We start from the raw sequence: 23,478 nt of genomic DNA on the forward strand, positions 1-23,478 counted from the left end.
GATAAACACATACCATATGGGACCTGTTATCCAGAATGCTCTGGACCTATGGTTTATTGGATCTTTCCGTAATTTGGGTCTTCATACCTTAAGTCTACTAGAAAATCATGTAAATTGATAAACCCAATAACCCCATTAAATAAACCCAATAGGTTGGATTTACTTCCAATAAGGATTAATTAAACCTTAGTTTGGATGAAGTATAAGGTACTGTTTTATTATTACAGAGAAAAAGGAAATCATTGGGAAACAGCTCTTCTGTAATTCAGAGCATTCTGGATAATGAATGCCATACCTACAGTATATAACAACATAAGTTTATATATCTGTTTTGTATACCTGTACTATAAATTTTACAGGACGCAGTCCAGAGACTAATTGGCCTAAAGGACATAGAACGATGGTCTTTATTTGGAGAAATGAAAGGTTTAAGCACAAGCTGGCACACAGCTGGCCAGAGATCAATAATATGAACAGCATCTAGTCACATTGGATCAGATAAAAGGCACTTATAATTTCAACAACAACATAATGTTCATTATTTATATTGAGATGCAGCACACAGCACTTGCCCATTTTACTTCCAACACATAATACATAATCAACACGTGTGCTCTATCTAATATATAAATACCAAGTATAACAGGAAATAAATACCAGTTAACCTCAACTGCATATATACAGATGATACTAAAGATGCAGATAATCTATGTCCACATTATATAAAGTTTTATTGCAAACAAGCCTTCCACCTTTCAAGACAGCATATCAAAAATGGTTAATCGACATCCCAGACCTCAACGAAGAGGACTGGGTTGAGGCAATAGATAAAAGCTATTATGTATATTTGTATATTCCATACCGGATAAATTAATTCAATTCATATGGCTTCATCAGCTCTATCTCAACCCTATGTGACTACGGTCCATGGGACGCAATCCCGATGCAAGGTGTCATAGCTGTGGAGCTGAGGGGGCATCCTTTTTACACATGGCTTGGTCCTGCCCACTGGTAGCCAAGTTTTGGACCGAAATTATAGTTCTCTTAGCTGAAAAATTGGACTTTTCTAAACTACTGCCCCTGCAAGTGTGCATACTAGATGAAGTCATAAATACACGCCAGAATTAGATACCGTACACATCTGGACTATGCTAAGAAAACCATTGCAATGACATGGATGGGTCCCTAACCCCCTGTAATCCAAAACTGGATAACATTAGTAAATAAGAATCTGCCTCTTATTAAACTCACCTTGCTAGCCAGGGGTTCACTAAAAACATTTGAAAAAATCTGGAGCCCATGGTGGGAGGCGGGGCTGGGGGGTCACGGATCTTTAATGTAAACTAGAATGTATACAGAATGAAATCTGACAACCTGTTGACCTTATACGGAATATGGTGTAGTTAGTGCTAGTTGTTAATAGGAGTTGGGGAAATAAAAATCCTCTTTAGGTGCCCGGACACTACTAAACAACATATTGTGCAAATGTATACTGATACTGCTATGTAACAGAAACATAATTACCTTTACGGCATTTGTCTTAATGTGTGGGTTTTTTTTCATTTTCTTTCATTTTTGTTCTGTTTGATGTTATAAAACAATAAAAAAGTTTTACCGTTAAAAAAGATCCAGAGAATCTAGAGCCATAGTTATGGGGGTAAAATATACAGGTATGGGATACATTATACAGAAAACCTGTTATCCAGAAAGCTCCGGGAAGGCCATCTCCCATAGACTCCATTTTATCCTAATAATCTAAATTTTTAAAAATGATTTCCCTTTTCACTGTAGTAATAAAATAGTACCTTGTACTTGATCCAAACTAATATATAATTAATCCTTATTGGAAGCAAAACCAGCCTTTTGGGTTTATTTAATGTTTAAATGATTTTCTAGGAGACTTAAGGTATGAAGATCCAAATTATGGAAAGATTTGTTATCTGAAAAAACCCCATGTCCCAAGCATTCTGGATTACAGGTCCCATACCTGTAGCTGTGTATAAGCATGCTATTTGCTTCATACATGCATTTGATGCCAACAAGTAGGATTTGCAACATGTAGCTCTATACCTATACCTAAACTAAAATTCTCAGCAACTTCTAAATTGCAGCAATGACTTAAAGCTAAAAGCTTCCATTTGTCTTCTCCACTGGCCCTCCTCCCTGCTTCCTCCCTGCATAGTGTTCAACAAGAATAGGTGGCCCACCCAGCCACACTGACCTAAATTTGCAGAGTAGCGCAGTGGAGTTCAGGAGAGCCATGTCCGTCGATTCGGTACATACATGAATTCAGAAAATTACTGAAAAGAAAGAAGAGGATCCAGAAAATACCGAAGTTACCAAACATGTGGATGCGGATGAGTTCAATACTAGCTGTTGATAATCTTTGATGACTCACATGTACATTCATCAGGCATGATGGTAAATGAAAAAGTATTTCTGCTGCCATTATTCAAACATGGAAAGAGATCTAAGCCATAAATCTAAATACCCTTTGATTGTGGAAAAGCAGATCGAATAAATACTAAGGAGAATGTTTAGTCATACTTATAATTTATTTGATTATATTTTGGACACTGGTATTAGTTGCAAAAAGAAAAGTGATTTTCCATATCTTACCTTACTGTAAACATATATGTTGTGGGCAAATACAAAATCAATAATATTATCCTCCTTTTCAGTTCATACTCACAGGCTGATATTTAACAACATCCAGTTTAATGTAGGAGTTGATTTTTTAAAGAATATATAGAGAAGGAAGATGGTGGTGTCCTTTAGCTGCAGATTTGTTACATTTTCATGACTTTTATTAAGTCTTTAGATAGATACTGCAACACAGAAGGAGAATTATTTAGAGATACAAAGATGCTACAGTACAGGAGGAAATCTAAGTTAGCATAATTTAACAAAAATACATTAGTACTCCATCATTGTCTCCCAAAATAACCTAATTTACAACAACAAAATATATACTGTAACTACAAATATTGCAGCAGTTCACTTCAGCTGATTTAATTTATTATTAAATGGTTTATTTTCCAATTGTAGTACACCGATCACACAGTAACTAATGGCTGACTATAACAGTTGACAAGAGATAAGCAAATGTGGCCTGTTTTGCCAGAAAATCACAAAACTGCAGAAACATTTGTAAAGCAGCAAATTTTTACCAAACATTGTCAATGGGAAGGCAAAATTATACCGCAGTTGTAGTTGATGTGTTTTTAGCTCTGCGATAGCATATAATTAACCAATCTTGTTAGAGAAGCTCCTTTCCACTATGCTACAACAAAAAAAGGCACTTAAATTTCTACTTTTTTCCAAACATGAAGCTTTATAGATAGACAAGGGAATGGCTAGGAAGAGCTCACTCCGATTCTCTTGGTTGATGTGGAAGGCAAAGGGCAGATAATATTCATATTTGCATATCAGAGGGCACATGCTGGTAGAACTAAGCACAATTATGCCCCCATGCAAAAGGACAATAAGTACAAATATTTTTACTGAGATGGGAATGGAAGAACCTGACTGACCTGCACAAAGCCCTGACCTTAGCCAACTGAACACTGTGGAATGCCTACTGTGAGTCAGACTTGACTGCCAACTTAAAAGGCCAATGTAACTAATGTCCTTGTAAAATAATGCAAATGCTACCAACAAAGTTCCAACTTCAAGTGAAAATCCTTCCTAGAAGAGGAGAGGTGATTATAACATTCAGTGTAGCATTCTTTAATAACTGGATTTTGTGGGCTTGTCTAGGTAGTAACCTATCTGTGTATATACAAGGCATATAGGTCTCTATTTTCTGTAGTCTAATGACATACATTCTTTCAGATTATGCTGCAACTTTAGCACAGTAAGCATTTTCAGCCAACTTTGTTGAGTGCTTGCACAAGCATTTGGCTTGGTTTGTGGCCTGAATAAACCACTGCCGCTACTGTATTCTTCACATGGTTGTCAATGTGAATGGTTTCTAGTCCTTTGGCAGGCTTGGGAGCATGATATGGTTACTTAAAAAAACATGGTGCCCTAGTCTAAGGAAACTTTCAGAGACTTTAGCAAATAGTTTTTATTGCAGAATCCATAGTTAAGGTCAAACGCAGATGCCCATGAATAAAATTACAAGTACAGGAGAAGACCCTGGAAGACTGATCACTTGAAAGAAGAAGGGACAAGAGAGGCAGTTCCTCTTTTTTTAAGTGAGTAGGTGAACCATGGCAATTTAGCCAGGACCAGAATTAGGGGTAGGCAGAAGAGGCACTGGCTGGTTTGGCCCGGGCCTGTCTAAAGCATACTATATGTTGTTCTTATTGCTTGATAAATACTCTGTAAAACATTTCTATAATAGTCAGTATATAATATATGGATATCCGTTGCAGTAAAAAATTCTACAGAATTCATGAGAGTCTAGACTGATGGTTTCACTAGAAACCTTACTTTAATAATTGTAACAAAAATCACAGATATTTCTTTCAGGAACTGTAAGAGTTTTTTTTTAACATTATAGCATTAAAGAACAGACAAGCAAGAAAAAAGACAACATTATGTGGCTTATTTTTACAGCTGTGTAAAAACGTGTATAAATACACATAGCTTTCCCAATGCCAGGAACTACCACGTAAAATCCAGTATATGTATAAAGTATATTTTATAAAGTGTATTGATTTTAGGCGAAAGCAAAACCCAATGTAAAATAACAGTGTAAAAACAGTGTTCGCTGCTTTGTAAAAATGGCATTCACATTCAACCCTTTTTACATCTTATTTTACACCCCTATTTCACATTTTATACCACTTCTTACAATTGAGTTTTTCCTATCTAATAGAATGGGCTACCGAATGGTGAAAAATAGGGTAATAGTTTATAAATACGACATCCACATTTATTTAATGGATATTTTCAGGGATAACATTGAATCACAGCCCATGACTTAAGTGCCTTAGGGGCATGAAATGCGTAGGGCCTTTAGGAGATGTTTATTTTTTAATGCAATCTAATAAATGGAGATTTGTTTACTTTACATTTGCGGCCCCATGGTTTTTTCAGTGTGCCTAAGGCCCCCTTCAACGGTATTGCTGTGGATTTATTCCACACCGTTTCAACTTGGTGAGTGTACCTATGTCAGTTATTTATGGCACCCTTTCAGTTCTATAAATTCTCTAAATTACACATAAGTTGAAATACAATTTTATTCGGATTGCATCCATTTTGCACAACTTTGTACTCCATATTTCCAAAGCCCACTGGGGCTTCCGATTCAGGGGCCACCCATACCTCTCTGGGCCCCTGTCCCTTCCAAGCTGAAACCCCCAGCCGCACCCCCCCCCCAGCGCACTTACCTTTCTTTTCCTCTTGAGGCACAATTGGGGTCAGGGTGGGTCAGAGAGTCACTGACAGGGAGCAGGTCTGGGTTGACGGGCCCTCACAAGGACCAGAGCCCACTGTGTTTTTTCTTTTTCTGAGGTGGGATACTGAGCCATCTACTTGGACCAATGATGTAGTATCTTTGTTTTATCTATTGTGTGTGTGTGTCCAGGCAGAAGCAAAAATGGCCTCTACCTATTACACACACACGGTTGATGTCAGTCAAAAAATGCTTGTGTGCCACCTAGGGCCATCTTGTGTGTTTCAGAGACATGAGAAAAGCCTGGCAGAAAGAACCACATGGTGGACAGAGAGAGACCAGAGAGCTGCTGGCGGGCCCATAGAGCTGAGAGGTTCCACCAAAAGCAGTCATTTGGATCAGGCTGACACAGGGAAGCCAGATACTGTGCATGGAGGGACAGAGCGTGTGCAAGAATTCAGACTGGAGGAACAGCCAGTAGTCGCAATGTATGTCTGAATGTGCTGGACTCGCCTAAAGAGAACTCTGTAAAATATCCGAAGAGCATTTAGTGTGAGTATCCTGTTTAAAGGAACAGTACCCTAAAGAAGCACTTGAAGATACAGAGATTGTTTTAGGGAAGGACATTAAAGGACTTTGCCTTCTTTAGTTAGCTATACAGATTACGCAAGCAAATTAGTTAGTGAATGCCCGATTGCCACCGGTTAGGAGTGCTACCCGTATTAGGTGCCCATTTATATTTTAGATAAATATTCAGTAGAGAGTAAAGAATGACCCAGAAGTTGCACCACCCCATTTATTATTCCATAAATCCCATGAACAAGGAAGGTAAAACTTAAACTTTATTGGTATGTATTAAAATAACCCAAGGGTGAAAAATCAAAAGTGATTAAAATTACAAAAAGGAGGAGCCCATATTTTGCTGAATTAAGTAGTCTGCCCCAGATGCTTAACAAATGATCGTATTCAAACCTGATAGGATCATATAAGAAGCATCATCATGGGGATTACCTAAATTAAGTTCTGTAAATTATGGCAAAATGGCCATAGTGGTAGCACTCAATGCCCCAAAGGGTTAATCCACTAGTGAGTGCAAAATGATATAAGATACGATTGTTAGTCAAATCAAGATTTTTCACCCTTGGGTTATTTTAATACATACCAATAAAGGTTAAGTTTTACCTTCCTTGTTCATGGGATTTATGGAATAATAAATGGGGTGGTGCAACTTTTGGGTCATTCTTTACTCTCTACTGAATATTTATCATTAACCCTTGATCCTGCACACCATATATGTGGTTTTTTGATCGGTGGAAGGTGCTTTATACTCCTCTCTCTTTATATTATTATATTTTAGATAAACAGTTATTCAGTTTAACCAATACTCTGTATGTATTACTGTATTCCTAGTGGGGCCACCGGTAGGTGCATTCCTGGATCCCACTAGGTGGAGGCACTATGCTAGTAAGTACCAGGTACCCAGTCTATCCCAATACCAATGCGGAGTGGCTCAAGTTTGTTCTATGTCATCAGGTAAGCGCCACATGTGGAGTGTAACACCGACAAAGGGTTGTCGAAAGGGTTAAATATATATTCCACACATTCCTGAGAACAAAATTTTCTGTACAACAGTGTTTAACAGAGATATAACAGATGTCAGAAAGAAACGTTTGCAGTAGCAAACTGCATTCAATGATATTTGTTCTGTAACAAAAAAAGAATAAAGCATAATACCCACTCATTCTGACTATATTTCTTGCTTTTTCAACGGCTGCCTTTTGTATGTCCCCAAATTCTGTCTGTATTAACTGAATTTATCTGAACCCATTTAAGTAGCGTGTATGGAACAAAGCTTACCTCAATAAATTGTGAGCTTATTTCATGCCGAAGACCTTGGTTCAGGTGACTGCTCAAGCATGAGTACAGTCTGGAACAGCCAAACCAAAAAAACAGAATGTTCCCATTTTACCGTCAAATATAATTAACACATACAGGCAAGGTACAAAAGGGAAGTATGCTTATGCAGACAATACACACATATATGTAATGTGTATATATATATATATATATATATATATATATATAGATATATAGATATATAGATATATAGATATAAAGTTTCAAAGGTATAGGGGGGCAGAGACAAACAGTACCACATGATAATAGCTAAGAAAGTATCAAATATTAGAATTTAATATTACCAAGTAGCAAGAACATCTTGAAGATGAATCAGGAACGATATTATGCCTGGAAAAAATGTAATTTCTAATATTATATCCACTGAAATAGGAAGCAGACTATTTAACTAGATCTGCATGAGTGATCATCAAATGTGTATTTTTTATTACAACATAAAGCATCTGGAAGAAGTGTATACAGCTTCTGTGATGATTCTGTGAGAACTTAGAACAATCACGGTGAAAAGAAAAATAATAAAGTCCTCCGGCTTCTTCAAGCCTACAAATGGTCTACAAATTAATTATTGAACATCAAGAAAGATAACTTCTGTCAGGGCCATGAGGTCTGTCTGGGGCAGAAATTAAGACTGAGAAGGAAAAGTGGAATTGCAGAGTCACAATATAGATTCCAGATTGTAAAGCAGCATGGTACTGAAGGTTTCAGACAAAAGCATGATCCACAAGGCAGGACAGGCAATAGTCATTCATAGTCAAGATCAGACATAGAAGTCAGTAATACAGAAATTCAACCAGCTACAACTGATCCAGGCACTCATGGAATAGGAAACCTGGGCATTGGTCCAACTGACCATTAAATATTGGAATTTGGTACTTCCCTCTCAACACATCAAAGCAAAAGATAGTACAAATCCTGCTTATTTCATTTGAAGATTATCTCAAAGCAGTGCTTCATTTGCTCTCCCTTAAGGGAATTTAAACGAAGGCACTATAATGCTCTTTTTTTCTAGAGCACCACAAGCCAAAGATATTTATATTTAAAATATTTATATTTAAATATGGGTTGTTTTCTTTAGAGAAAATGTTCTTGTATGGGAACATGATTACCTTGGAAGCCCCAGTGGGCCCTGGATGATTCCAGTCCAACGCTTGCAAAAGGTATATTAAGGGGGTTATTTATCAAAGGTCAAATTTTAGAGCATTGCGAGCTTTTTTAGACCCCGCATGAACTCATATTAACTCACAACTCAAATGGTTTTTAATTTAAGAAAAAATCTTGAATGGAAAAACTCATCAGTGTAGTAGGGGTGAAAACTCGAATATTTGAATTGATCGAGTTTTCAGCGGGGAAAAAACTCAAATCTCTGGAATTGATCAAGTTTTCAAGCTAAACCTACTGAAAAAAATGTGAACATCATGAAGGCTACAAACATCTGCATATGGTTTAAAGGGACCTCTGCCCTTGACTTCTACATGACCTAAACAGGTGTATTTTTGGATTTCAGTTATTTCCAGCTTTGGGTATAATACATCTCAAAAAAATTGAGGGTTTTTAAACAAAACTCAACTTTTTCAAGGTTTTTTTTCCCCGAAAATTTGAGTTTTGACTGAATAATACCCTTGAAAATGCAAATTTTTCGACCTTTTATAGATAACCCCCAAAATTTGCACAAAAGAAAATTTGTTTGTGCAGAGGGAAATAATTTTGCATTGCGACTATATTTCCCATTACCAGCTTTTATTACATTCCCCCATAAATGTTAAAAATGATTGTCTCTTTTACTACTTGTTACTTGTTTCTTAATAACATATAGGTTCCTTAAATGAGACATATTGTGTTGTACCAGTGCATTATGCTCTTTTAAATATAGAAGTAATGTGCTGAAAAAAGTAGTTTTTCAGGTCGATTTATTGAAAATTTCTGCAAAAACCTTAATAATCCTGCCCATCTGTTCCAGGAGAGCTGACGGCACTCAGCACACTGACTGTAGCTAGGCTGACCTGATAGGGAACTGAAGCTTGTTTTTGCTTGTGACTGCAGGGCTGCAATTGGCTTTCCCCCTCTTCTTCTGGCTGGAAACGTTAGGACACACCCACTCCTCATTTGAAATACGGATAGTGACAGTAGCATATCTATAGGGAGCTCCTAATAAAGGAGGAGTTTTAAAGAAAATATTATTTTTTTAGCCCAATGTAAAACCAGTGCCAAATATTATTCATAATTGCCTACAAGATTCACTTATCCTATATCTCTCCTTTAAGGAAAACTGGTTCCCAGGTTTTGAACAGCTTCTGGTCATGTCTGATTCAGATATTCACATATCACATATCATATTCACATATTCACAAGAAAAGTTAAAATTTGAAGCAAAAAACATGAATTTAATTTCTTTCAAATCTGAGTTTTTGTAATTTAAATTTTTGAGATTAATCATTTAAAAACTCAAATGAAAACAAATAATACCAGATAAACTAGAAAGCAATGGGAGGTGTATTTTCATTCATTTAACTTTTTGAGTTTTCAAATTGATTACACTCAAAATAATTTTTCTTAAATCCAATTTATTTCCTGTAACTTAACAAGATTGAGTTTTTTTATAAAAAATTTCATTATTTATTTTTATTTTTGGGGTTTAACTTATAAAAGAATGAACTGGCCTCTAAGGGACTGATATACTAAATTTCCAATTTGACTTTTTGCAGCAATTCAAATCACAGAATTAAATTGAGACTTTTTTTTTCTGAAAAGGCACAATGAAAAAAATGGCATCACCATTTTTTGTGAGATTTATCAAATCTTAAATAAATGAAAATCTCCCCACCAAATACCTGTTAAGATGTCATAGAAACCAATAAGTGTCATTTTTAACATTCAAGCAAGTTTGTTTTTTGTTTTTCCTATTTTTTTACTAGGAAAAAAACGCAGCCATGGTCTTCTCTGTGACAAAATGTGATTAAGTTAACCCATCTGAGATGGATTTAAAAAATTGTGATCACAGGAAAAAATAAAGAAAAAAGTATGAGAGGTTTTTTTTTCAAAATAATAAAAAAAAAATAATGTTTGAATATTTTTTTAATAAAATATTCAAACATTATTTAATATGCCTAAAAGGGTCAAGGGTCCAGTTTAACGCCAGGATTTCCTTGTAGGAGTGAGTGCGGCCCAGACTGCATAATACTTATCTAAACCCAGTAAAGAGGGTTTGCACTAGAATAACACTTTTTGTTGGACAGTTCTAGTAAATGAATTAGTGTGTGTGTAAAGTAAGTGTATGTAAATGAAATGCAATCAATGCCGCCTCTCTCTAGAAGTGTCCCTGATTTTATTAATGATCTTGAAACATTTTACTAACCATGGTAGCTAATTCTCAGTGCTTAACACCAAAAATGGATGTGTTTAGATATATTTATATTTTATACATATATTTTATACAGACTTACAAAGACTTGCTTACAGAGTCAGTCCCATACTAAGGTTCGGAAACGTATTTCACTACAATAAGTGGTGATAATTAATGACTTGAATGAGATCGCTGTCAAAGAATTTACTATCTATAAAGAATTGTGATATCCACGTGCTAGTGTGAAATTCTTTGAAACGTCTTAGAAATTATTGTGCAAAAAAAAAAAAAGGTTAAAGTAACTGACAGTTGCAAAGAAAGCTCTATTTTAGGGATTTATTCTCTGAATATAAAGTTGCTGTATACTGTATGTTCTGATCCTTTTACAGTTCAGATTCCAGTGTAAAGCAAACTAATATTGAGTCTTTTTGGCTTAGATTTCTTATGTAATTATCAACTGTGGCATTTCCCCTCTTTTTCAGTTATGAAGTTTTCTTATTAGAAATCATCATCTATAGTACTAAATAACATACATCAATGGAGATGAAATATCCACATGTAAAAGAAGTTCTCTGTATCATTTTATTAGGGGAACTAAAAATGTTATTTTTTTTATCCATCCACTCTCTTCTACCGGCCAAGAGATTTGGCAAACCCATCTGCGATTTTATGAAAGCAATCCATGCCAAATTTTTCTATAATTTGTGCCAGTGCAAATATCATGTTTTCAGCATGGTGCCTGTGTCAGAAACCTCAGGCCTGATAAAAGTGATTTGTGTAAAAAACTATGGTGCTCTACTATCTTAAAGTTAAATAATTCTACCTCCTTAAAACTACTACTAAAAAAGTATATTATTATGAAAATGGTTTATGTACATGAAGCAGGGTTTTACATATGAACTGTTTTATGACCTACATTGTTTGGGGGTACAGTTTACCTTTAAAAGAGGCTGCCATGAAACTTTGTTCAATCAATTGCACTATGATATATAAAAGTAAAACTTTCCATGCACACTCTTGTGTATTAAAATGTAGCAAACACAGCTTTCAATATACAATTGTTTTAGCACCATTTAAATATACTCTCAGCACAGCTGAGTCACATGCTTCAAACAAAGTATTTACATAAATATACAAATAGCTATTTACACAGATTACTGGCAAGCAAAGTTAATTACCATTAACAAAAAAAACTAAATTCACCCCATCAGTCCCTGATTAATTCATTAATTATGCACAGTATATATGATTCTGGCTTATATCATATAAAAAAGTGAATGTTCCAATATTCCTAATGAAAATCAAAGCTCACCCAGCATCTAAATTGACCTGTGTGCATGGCCCCAGGTCCGTCTCTTAAGGGTGTAGCATTCTCTGCAATAAATTCAAACAATATAAGCGTTGTTCATACTCACCGATGTGAACAGGTGCCCGGGTGCAGCGCCCCCAAGCCGTAGCTTGGGTGAGATAAAAGGAAAAGGAAGAATAGGCACGCACTCCTGCGACACACCAGGTTGGATAAAATTTCGATCTTTATTCCATAGGTTAAAATCAAATCTCCTAACGCGTTTTGTATCTAGAGATACTTACTCATAGGTACATGATTAGCTATCTTTAGCTACGAAACGCATTAGGAAATTTTATCCAACCTGGTGTGTCGCAGGAGTGCACACCTATTCTTCCTTTTCCTTAGCCCTAACAACCACTCACTAGATTACATAGTTCATATGCTCCAATCATACATCGATGATTCATACTAAGTTCTACTTCAGCTGGAAGAGCTGGTTCTTGAGAAGAAACCCCTTTGATGTGAAACTGATTCACTCTAATATCGCTTACTTGGTGGGTCAAGGCTGTTCATGTGAGTGATACTGACCCATATATTTTTTGTACATTTTATATCCCACATATCTACTTCCTCTGTGCCATAAAACAATTTTGTTTTTAAAATCAACTGCAGTGATTTTTATTTTACTATTTCTAGTTTACATCTAATCCATCTCAAGCAAGGTATGCAGCTTTATGGCAGTGGCACATTTGTCGCCGAAGTTTTTTATGCACGGCTTTGGGCGACATATCTTCCGAAAATGCCTCTCCATTGCCAAATTTAAATTGCTGGTGGTATGCCCAACATACCGCTAAATCAGCCAAATTTTCCTCCGAGGCAACTTCGGCTGCAGCTAGAAAACTTCCCATGAGCCACTACCCATATGAAATCATTACTCAGACACAAACATTTTGGAATAGATTAAAGGAAGGAGCATATCCTAAATCCACATTAATTATGGGCATTCTAAGGAATACACACAAATAGGAGACAAGGACTTGTCTTAGGCTAGTGACACATGGTAAGATTCCGAGAGATTTAGTCGCCCAACGACAAATTGCCTCTTTTTCCCAAATCCTAGCGTGTGCCCTTACCCTTAGGGTGAAGACAAACAGAGCTACTAGTAGCAGCTAAATGCCACACCTACAAAATAGACAATTGTGATAATTGCCTTTGCTAAGACATTACATGTTTTTTAATAAAGGCATTTTTCAGTAGTGTCTATGGCAGGGTATTTTGTAAGAAGCTGCTACTAGTCGCTCCGGAGCTGCTTGCAGCAGTGGCTACAAAATGCCAAAAAAATACCCTGCCATAGACAATACTGAGAAGACCGAAGAAGATGGCACCCGTGAACTCAGGTGCCATGAATCTGCACCGAAGGGTAAGTAAAAAGTTAGGGGCATTTGCCCGGGGTAGAGGCTATGCTGGGGGGAGAGGGAGGGGGGTCTATGTAGGGGGGGTAGGGTTTTTTTTAATAAGCGGTCCTTCTCCTTTAAGAAATATCTCACTGAGAGTTCGAAGGTAATGACCAAAGGAAGAAGGAGCTTAAATAAACTTTTGACTAAAAAGAATTTGAAACCATGGAAGAAGCATTAGATTAGCCGGATGCTTTCCGTGCGTCATACAGCATCTGGGGGTGAAAACAACAACATTTTGATCAAATGCTATATTAATTGTGTGACTAGAGATGTGGTTTATCTGATTGTGTGCCCATGCCAAAGATGTCAGAAAGTTTACTCAGAGAACAGAAAATGTATCCAAAACCACCATTACATAAAGAATACATGAGAGGACAAACAAGGGACTATAATCTTCATAAATGAGGGTGATTGGCCTGGAAAAATAAAACTTTGTATAAGTAACAGAGAGGCCTGTTTTTTTTTGTTTTTTTTAACTCTCTTTTTATTGAAGTTTTTCATTTTTATACAAAGAGATCAACAGAAAGTTGGGAGTTATACATTATCAATAATAAAGCATTACCATATGTATATTTAGACTGCCTGGAGCATTAACATAGGTATCTTTAAACTACTTGGTGTTTTTCTAATTTACATAGTTAGAGCCCTCTAGTTATAACTGTTGAAATGTATTCATGTATTATTCTTGTATTGTTTCCCATGATTTCTTATGGACTTTGAGATTTTTACTTATGTGCTTGATTATTTTATAGGATTGAATTACCTTTGGAGATTAGTCCCTGTGGTGGTGCACAGAATGAATGGCTCCTATTGGCTCCTTGGACTAGTTCACTGAGTTGAAAGTATCAATTTAGTAATAAATCTTTTTTACATAGAGGTATACTAAACTGAAAGCTCTTATTCATGTATCATTTAAAATCGCCCAGAGATTGCTTGACATAGTCATAAAGCTCTGTGAACACAATGGCATATATTTATCAAAAATTGAAGTTAGAAATCGCAACAGTCAGCTAGAGTGAAATTCTGCCACTGTCCATTCATTTCTATGGGATTTTGGAAGGTGTATTTATCAAAGGATGAACTTTCACTTTCACCCAATGATTAATAGTCTTTTAAAAATCCAATAGAAATGAATGGAGAGTGGCACAATTTCACTCTAGATGACTGCGGTGATCTCTAACTTCACTCTTTGATAAATATACCCCATAGACTCGAAAATTGGATGTTTGTGATGGCATTAAATAGAACCAAACCATAAAGCAACTGGCTGACTTCCATAACAAAGTTGCTGTGTTTGTACTTGGTAACATCGTTTGCAATGGCTAATCTCTAAAGTAATTGGAATATAAAGGAATGATCACACTAAAAATATTTCCCTGTGGTTTCAACTTAGTATTATAAAAAATGACATTTTGTACTTTTTATACAAGAAATGCACTGATCTGCAAGAAACGTGTTTTGTTTCATCCTTCAAGTGAGAGTGGGGATAACCTTTTCTGGCCCTCTATGAAGGGCAACATATAGCGAGCTAATAAAATAATCCACTGACACTCATCTCTATTCTTCTGTCTTCAAGGACATCTCCTGCAATCCCATCAGGGCATCTAAGCATTACAGATGTAATGGGCTGTTCATACAGTGGCCGTCAGAGAACAAGTAGTTTATATTAAACATTTTTGCAACCATTAAAGCACCTCGACATTACACCTATCAATTGTAAATTTGCCCTATGCAATACTTTACGGTAGTTATTGCTAACAACACTGCCAGATCTTTGGAATAATGAAAAATATTACATAAAATGATTTTGTACTGTATATGCCTCTTACATTTGAGACACTGGTAAAATGCCTTATTCAAACCTTAATCATGTTAAGAACATGGAGGAAAATCTGTGTAATAGTGCCTTTGACAGGTTCTTGTAGCATCCCTAAGTAGTGTCTAGCTGTGTGATGTTATGAAGCTTGCATTGGTTTTTTTTTAATGGACAGTTTTCTATTCTGGTTGAGACTTATTTGCATAGGTTTTGAATATTTTATGGACTAGTACTAAAAATCAAGTGATGGACACTATGGATTAATTCAAGAGTTAAAAGGGATAATTGCAGTGTGTGGGTATGAATGATGATATCACTCCCTGTGAAGTGTACATTGAGTGCTCACACTTGATAAAGGTTTCATGCTAACCTGAAATGTCATGTGAAAAAAAAACACTGATGTAATTATCCTGCTCAGTTCCAACTTCCTTTGTTACATATGATTGAGCCAGTGATAACTTTAGAAGGGAACACATTAAGGAATAACCTGGACCACCAGCTTCCACCATACGCCATGGAATAATATGGTACACCATTCAACCACTGAATGACCAACCTAGATTATGACCATTATAAGACTGCAATAACTTTGATTAATTAAGTAACCTTGATGCACAGCAAAGCAGAACAAAGATCTAGATTGGGTAAAATAAGGGGCTGATTTATTAAAGTTTAAGATTAAATTTTTTCCTTGATATGAGTTTTACCTCAGTAAATAAAATACAATCAAAATATTTTTTGAACTATAGTGCTTGTTCCAACTTCTGTCAGGTAATCTCTGTGCTGACCAATTTTGAGGACAATCATTTAGGAGTTTTAACTTTTGCAATGAATCTGATCCGGTATGGTTTGAATATATTGCAATTTATGCAAAAACAATAAAACAATCCCAGTTTTGTTTAAAGGGGAAGGCAATTTTTCATAACGTCATACAAAAAATGTCTTAGGGGCCGATTCATCAAGGCTCGAATATCGAGGGTTAATTAACCCTCGATATTCGATTAGGAACTAAAATCCTTCGACTTCGAATATCGAAGTCGAAGGATTTAGCGCAAATGCTACGATACGATTATTCCTTCGATCGAACGATAAAATCCTTTGAATCGAACGATTCGAAGGATTTTAATCCAATGATCGAAGGAATATCCTTCGATCAAAAAAATTTAGGCAAGCCTATGTGGACCTTCCCCATAGGCTAACATTGACTTCGGTAGCTTTTAGCTGCCGAAGTAGGGGGTCGAAGTTTTTTTTAAAGAGGCAGTACTTCGACTATCGAATGGTCGAATAGTCGAACGATTTTTAGTTCGAATCCTTCGATTTGAAGTCGTAGTCGAAGGTCGAAGTAGCCCATTCGATGGTCGAAGTAGCCCAAAAAACACTTCGAAATTCGAAGTTTTTTTACTTCGAATCCTTCACTCGAGCTTGATGAATCGGCCCCTTAATGTCTTTAATATACTGATATGGGTGAGTGCAGAGAATTGTTTGTCTTCTGTCATTTTGTGGTCACACCCGTGTCACACTTCTACTTAATTATTTAAAATTGTCTAGTGGTGGGCATAACTTTCCCTTTTGATACATTAGATAGATGATAGATAGATAGATGATAGATAGATTCATAGACAGATAGAAACAACTTTTAATTGACTAGCCAAAAGTAAAAACTTATGCCCTTGTATTTCTGTTTAGAAATCCAGCTAGTTGCCTGCAGGCTGCAACTCTGCTGGACCGAAAAACAAGACTGATTTGGTTTGACTGATGACCCAATGCAACGGTTTTCTATTTGGCTGTCTGAAACCACCACGTATTTATAAGAAGCACTGAAACTGTAATAAAGCATTGTTCATTTATTTACGTTGTTTTTGGTTTTACTGGCCATTTTTGTGCATGCCATTAGAACGGGAGAGTCATATATTTTTTGTAACTACATTATTATTATATCCTACACAGGTGCATTTTATTTTTAGTATGTACATGTTAAAATATATAAACCTAATATTATGTATTAGTTTACATGTAGTTATAAAAAACAGCTGCAGTGGCATTTAGTCTGATAGATTACCACTGAGGCAGAACTTCTGTTTCGATCATATGTGCTACTCTGTAAACATTGTGGAACACGTGCAGAAGTGGGGTGGGAGCAAGTTTTTACCAGGGCCCCTCTCTCTGTAGGATCCCCTGTGGCTGCAATGTCTGCTCCTTCCTATTGTAACCTTATGCATATGGCTGTAACATATCCCTTTTGAAAATACAAAAGCAGTTTTGTCACAAAGCTTTATTGCTTAATATGCAGATCAGCAACACATATCACTAATACATGAGTCATTTCTGCTTCTCAAGTTCAGAGCTACATAAAGCATGGTTATTATACACAGTAACTATATGAGAGTTTTGAAAGCTTAGCTGCTGCTACAATTTGAATTGTGTCCCAATATAAATGATCTGTTTGATAATATAGCCCGATTTGATAAAGGTAATTAGGTCCATTTTAAAGGGGCTGTTCATCTTTGAATGAACTTTTAGTATAATGTAGAGAGTGACATTCAGACACAATTTGCAATTGGTTTTCATTTTTTAGTGCAGCTCTTCAGTTTGCAATTTCAGTTTTCCTAGGGTGCAAATTACCCTAGCAACCATGCATTGATATAAATAAGAGACTGGAATATGAATCGCAGAGGTCCAGAAAGGAAAGACAAGTAATAGGAAGTAGCAATAACAATATATTTATAGCCTTACAGAGTCAGTGACCCCAACTTGAAAGCAGAAAAGAGAGAAAAGAAGGCAGCAAATAATTCAAAAACTATAAAAAAAGAAAAAATGAAGGCCATTCGAAAAGTTGCTTAGAATTAGCTGTTCTATAATATAGTAAAAGTTAGCCTGGTGTACCAACCCTTTAAAGAAGATTGGCCGATCGCAATGTCAATCATAGGGAGCCCTACCGGTTTTCCTAATTTGGAAAACTGGGCTGAAAGTTTTGACCCGGGCAGCCATTTTAAATACCAGATTTTCCGGGCGAAACCGGACAGGTGGCAACCCTAACACAGATCTAACCATAAGGCATTGTAGGGTCCTTTCCTACTGCTACAATTTTGTCTGGCACTGTTCATTGCCTCGTATGGTTAACAAATTTGACATTTTTTATTTTTTATTTTTGTATTCTTTTTTATTGAACACATAGAAATGAAATTACATCTTTGTTGCAAATTTGACATTTTTATCACTTCATACCAGTAGTATATGCATGTTAATGCTACAGTGTACCTTTAAGGCAGAAAGGCAGGCTGGGTAGGAGACAGGAACAGTGTGAGTATAGCATGAGAGAGAAAGCAGAGGAAGGAGTTAGAACTGCACACTGAATAAAAATTGGAATTCCACTGCAGGCTGGGAGTGTAATCTTTGCATTAAGCACACACTGAATGATGCAGACATAACAATACCTTATTTCTATAAAACAATTTACTGTCTTTAATGATGTAATTGCTGAAGATTATCATCAAGTGATCGCCACATCACATCGCATGGCAAGTAAGTAGCAAGGGATTAAGATGAATTTGTTCATAGTTGACAATAATGCCCAACTGTCCATTTTAACAGGGTTTAGCTTCTAAAATGAAGGCACTGTAATTTGTTTTATAAAGGTATGGAAACTATTATTTGGAAACCTGTTATCCAGATAACTCAGAAATTCAGCATTTCCATTTTCAAAAGTGTTCTATTTAAACAAACAACTGTTGAATTTTGATTTGCTTTTTCTCTGTAACAATAAGGCAGAAATTGTGTTAATGTATTTGACATTCACAAAACTAGAATAAATCAATGCTGATTTACGGTAGCATTACTGGCATGGTGCTCCACATTACAGAGACACCAAGGGGCAAATTTAGTTAGCTCCGAAGCTTCGCTAACTTCGCAACACTTCGCTAGCCGTAGATTCGCCAGGGCAGCGCAAATTCACTAAAATCCGAAGTTGCGTCCAGGGAGCCGAAAGGTAACGAAGTTGAGCTACTGTTAATTCGTCAAGCAAAGCGAAGTTAGGCTAGCGAACAATAAGTAAAGTACAATGGACATGTATGCTGCAGCAAATACATTACACTACACAAGCCCGGGAAACCTTAATAAAATAAAATAGAGTTGTTATATTACCCTAGACATGTGGCCATTGTATAGTTTAGGTGCCATATGTTAGGAAATGTAGGGGGGAAGGAGGGTATCCCAAAAAAAAATTACGATCTTTTTCAGCCTATCACCCTGAAAAAAGTAAAATACGCCTGGCGTAAGGGTGCGAAGTACCCTAGAGTCTGTCTACTTCACTAGCGAATTTACGCCAGGGGCCGTTGGTAAAACGACGAAGTGCCAAAATGACATCACGCTGGCAAATTTTTGCTAGTGTTAGCCACTTTGCTCTTTAGTAAATTTGTCCCCAAATATCTGGAAAATGCCAGGTCTGAAATTAATAGACCCCATTCCTCAATTTAACACTGCATTACTGATCATGTGGTAGCATTTTAAATTATAAAAACGAAACAGGCAGATAATTACCAATTCTGAATAATCAACCACATTTATATTGACTTTGTGTAACATATATCTCTTTACTCCATTAGGTAAGCTGCCATATTTAACTTAGATTTTTGGATTTTCAAAGCCCATCTAGCTTTTTCTTGGAGAAGACACTGTGACTCTGCTTAAATCACTACTCTGAATCAGGCATATAAAACAGCATTCCAAATGCAATCCCCGATTTAATAGTTAGTAAATTTGATGTGAACAGTAATCTGTCTGGCTTTCTTCTCCTAACTCCGGAAGCTTTGTCTGACACTCTAGTGAGAAACGGTAGCTGCCAACTGGACCAGCATTCCTGACACTTTCTCCAGAGCATATTGCTTTGACATTTTCAGTCCTGTGTCTGGCACCATCGTTCTCTATTCTCATTTCATTCCACTTTCCATCTCTTTCTATAAAGGTTTCAGCCAAAAGAAACAGAGGGAGTACAGCAGAGCTAAACTAAATCCCCGTAACCACTAGGTTACTATACTGGCAAACTATATTTTTTTGCAAAACTAAATGGAGCAGGAATACGTGCTTCTCTGAAGGATATTTTGACCACTTGATCTATGAGCTGTGTGTCCTCCAGCTGCCATATAGACATCCTCAATTTTGTCTGATTAATTTTGTAGCCCTTTTCATAATCATAGGAACCAAATACTTACAGATTATGTTCATATTAAAAGGACAATACAGATTTAACTTGTAGTTAATACAGACCGAGAACTAGAAAAAAAACATTTTCTGAAATATATTTGTTTATGTTAGTAAATGGTTATAAAAGAGAGTGTTTATTTCCAGATGTTCACGTCCTTATCTAAATACTTAAAAGGCTAGGAATAAACATGTTTAATAATTGCTATATATACAACTAGCCTTTAGGCCTCCTGCCATGACTTTCCAGGCTAACTGGAAATGGGTGGGCAGTTCCATAAGAAACTAGGTCTTGCCCCCATCTATGGTTGCAAATCCTAAATTCAAAGGTGTCAAACACAAGGCTTATTGCATCATAAAGCTGCTCCTTATTCAGGGGTCTATTGTGCTGTTTAAAAAGTGGAGTGAAACATTACCGGTGGTGTTACTCACTACAACCAATCAAATATTTGTGTTTGTTTCCTAACTGTTGAAATCTAATTGCTGATTTGTTGCTAATGGGCAACATCACCGTTAATGCTTCACTCCACTTTTTAGACAGCATGATTTATAGGCCTCGTAGTTGTGCTTTGTTCAGCTGCCTATGTCCATCCTCCTCTTGTGAATTTTAAGCATGTGTTTCCACCCTTAAGGCCTTCACTGGGGCCCAAGCCCAGGCTCTCAGCACATTTAAACCTTTCTCAGCATGCAGAAGCCAAAGAGGAAGAACATGTGGTACTTTCCTTTATAGGGACTCAGATAATAATCCAAATCTGGAACTACCATGGGAACACTTCAACCTGTAAAAGCAAACACTCCCCCTCTCATCTCTAAGTTAGGCCAAGCCCTTAGCTGGCCATAGCCAGGGAATTTCCAAATAGTCTGGGATTTCTATGAACACTGGGTTAACCATACGGACTCCTACACAATAGTCAAAGAATTAGAATAAATTTAGACATTTTACAGTTTCCACAGACAAAAACAGCATGTGTGCACAATGAAATGTTTTTTAATTGTATAGGAATATCAAAAGCCAGTGCTTAGCTTAGTGAAATTACAACTAAATAGGCAAAATGTGTTTATTGTTTGTTTTTAGAGACGGAGGATCAGAGAGAGGAGGAGACGGAGGATTGACGCTCACGTGCTTGAGCGCGCACATACGCACACGCACGCAACGCTCATCGAGATGGCCGCGATGGCCTAGAGGCTAACGCTGCATATGGGGTATCCTTCCTAAAACCCTGCGAAAACAAAATGGGAAGACATAACAAGCCGAACGCACAACCGCAATCAACAAAGGTAAAGCAAACAAAGCGCAAAGTAGCCAGTAACCGTGCACCTAATTCAATCGCAAAGCTCCTAACAAAAGGAAAAGAGGCGCACAAGGACATACCTAAGCAGAAAATGGAGCCGGTTAGGAAGCGAGCGATAGAAAGGAGCTCAAGAGACCCGAGTGTTTCATCATACACGATGGACATAGACAGTGAGGAGGAGACAGATATGCGCTCTTACCTGAAATGCCTTCCAACAAAGCTTGAGATTAAAGGGATGCTGCAGGAGGTGACGCTGGCGTTGCATGACGAACTGAAAGAGATAAGAAAAGACCTTGTGAGTATGTTAACACGAACTGAACAACTGGAACAATGCCAACAAAAGGTAATAACATACTCTAAATCTCTAAATGATAAAATACATGCACAGTCTATACAAATAGCAGACCTTGAACGGCAGACTGAAGATTATGAAAATAGGAGCCGTAGAAGTAATATAAGAGTGCGAGGCTTACCAGAGACAGTAATACAGAATGACTTAAGAGATGTATTACAACACATATTCAATAATATATTGCAGAGGGACCAAGATAAAGAATTATAGATTGACAGATGCCACAGAGTATTTAAAGCAAAAAACGCACCACAAGGTGCACCCCGGGATGTATTATGTGCCTTACATGATTACACTATAAAAGAGGAGATAATGCAGAAAGCAAGGGAGGCAAAGGGTGTAAAATATAAAGACACTGAAATCCTCCTATTACAGGACCTGTCTGGTAAAACATTACAAAAGAGACGGTTACTGAAACCACTGATAGACACTAAGGAGTGCTGGCATCCAAACAAAATGGGGGTTCCCATTTTTGCCTTTCTGCAAAAAAAGATGGACAATGGTTTAATCTAAGACTGTCCGAGGAAACAGATGATTTCTTAACTCAAATGGGGATCGAGAGAATAAACCTACCAGGATGGAACCCTAAAAAAGTTTCATAAGAAAACGATCTTAGAACGGAGGATTGGTGGCAGACCCCAAAACACCAGAGAAAGAAGAATACAAGTATTGTTTGTTTTAACACACTACTCAGTAGCTAAATATAAAACAGTCAATATTTGGAGCAGGCATTAAACATTAAACGAGGTAATAAAGACATTAAGACACTGCCCAAGCAGTTCAGCCCAGCAGAATTACAGAAGACAGGTTTACACTTGCTGAAGTACAGCACTCGACTGAAAGACAAATTGCTATTGGTTAGACGAACTGTTATAGAATATCTGGCTGAAACCTTTGGAAATCTGATTTGTATGAGAAAAAAAGGCGTACTGGCTACTTTTGTAAAGACAAAAAATATTACTACAGTGACTAGCATATATGCCAAAAAAATGTATAAATGCAGAGAAGTTCCACAAGATTTGGGCAGGAGGCCATCACATTGCTAAGGTAACCTGCAACATATAGTAGTGAAAAGTATTTCTACTGCCTCTGTTACTATAATATATTCCATGCACATTTTCCAGCTATATTAAAGCCAAGGTATATGGATAATGACTTTAACATTAAAATTGAACTTTTGGTTTTAATATTCTTGGTTCTACAATACAGCCAATGTTAACTCTGTAAAAAAAATACAATTTGAATTATGATTAAGTCTTGGTTAAGGCTTATATGCACATAGATCCAGTATTTTTATATTACTGTGTGTCTTTATAGCATACAACATACAAAGGTATGAATTAGAAGGGTACAAGAATGGGCAGCACCGGGAAGGCGGTATGTGGGTTGGCAATGCAAGAGCAAAGATAATGTCGATTTTATATAGATTGTTACACTGCTTACAAACAGTGATTTAGTTCATGTGCACCTCCTCAC

General features: G+C 36.7%; 1 long non-coding RNA gene across 4 annotated transcripts in view; it reads right to left on the reverse strand.

Annotated features, from left to right (window-relative positions):
* Nucleotides 1–20,817: 20,817 nt before the first annotated feature.
* Nucleotides 20,818–23,478, reverse strand: part of LOC121393667 — a 111,493-nt gene continuing 108,832 nt past the window's right edge. For all 4 annotated transcript variants that reach the window (XR_005961234.1, XR_005961235.1, XR_005961233.1 and 1 more), the window contains 2 exons: nucleotides 21,850–21,921; nucleotides 20,818–21,578 (listed from right to left, as the gene is read on the reverse strand). This is a non-coding gene — a long non-coding RNA (uncharacterized LOC121393667). The remainder of the gene's footprint in view (nucleotides 21,579–21,849; nucleotides 21,922–23,478) is intronic.

This window comes from Xenopus laevis, chromosome 5L (assembly GCF_017654675.1).
Source record: "Xenopus laevis strain J_2021 chromosome 5L, Xenopus_laevis_v10.1, whole genome shotgun sequence".
NCBI classification, from domain to species: Eukaryota; Metazoa; Chordata; class Amphibia; order Anura; family Pipidae; genus Xenopus; species Xenopus laevis.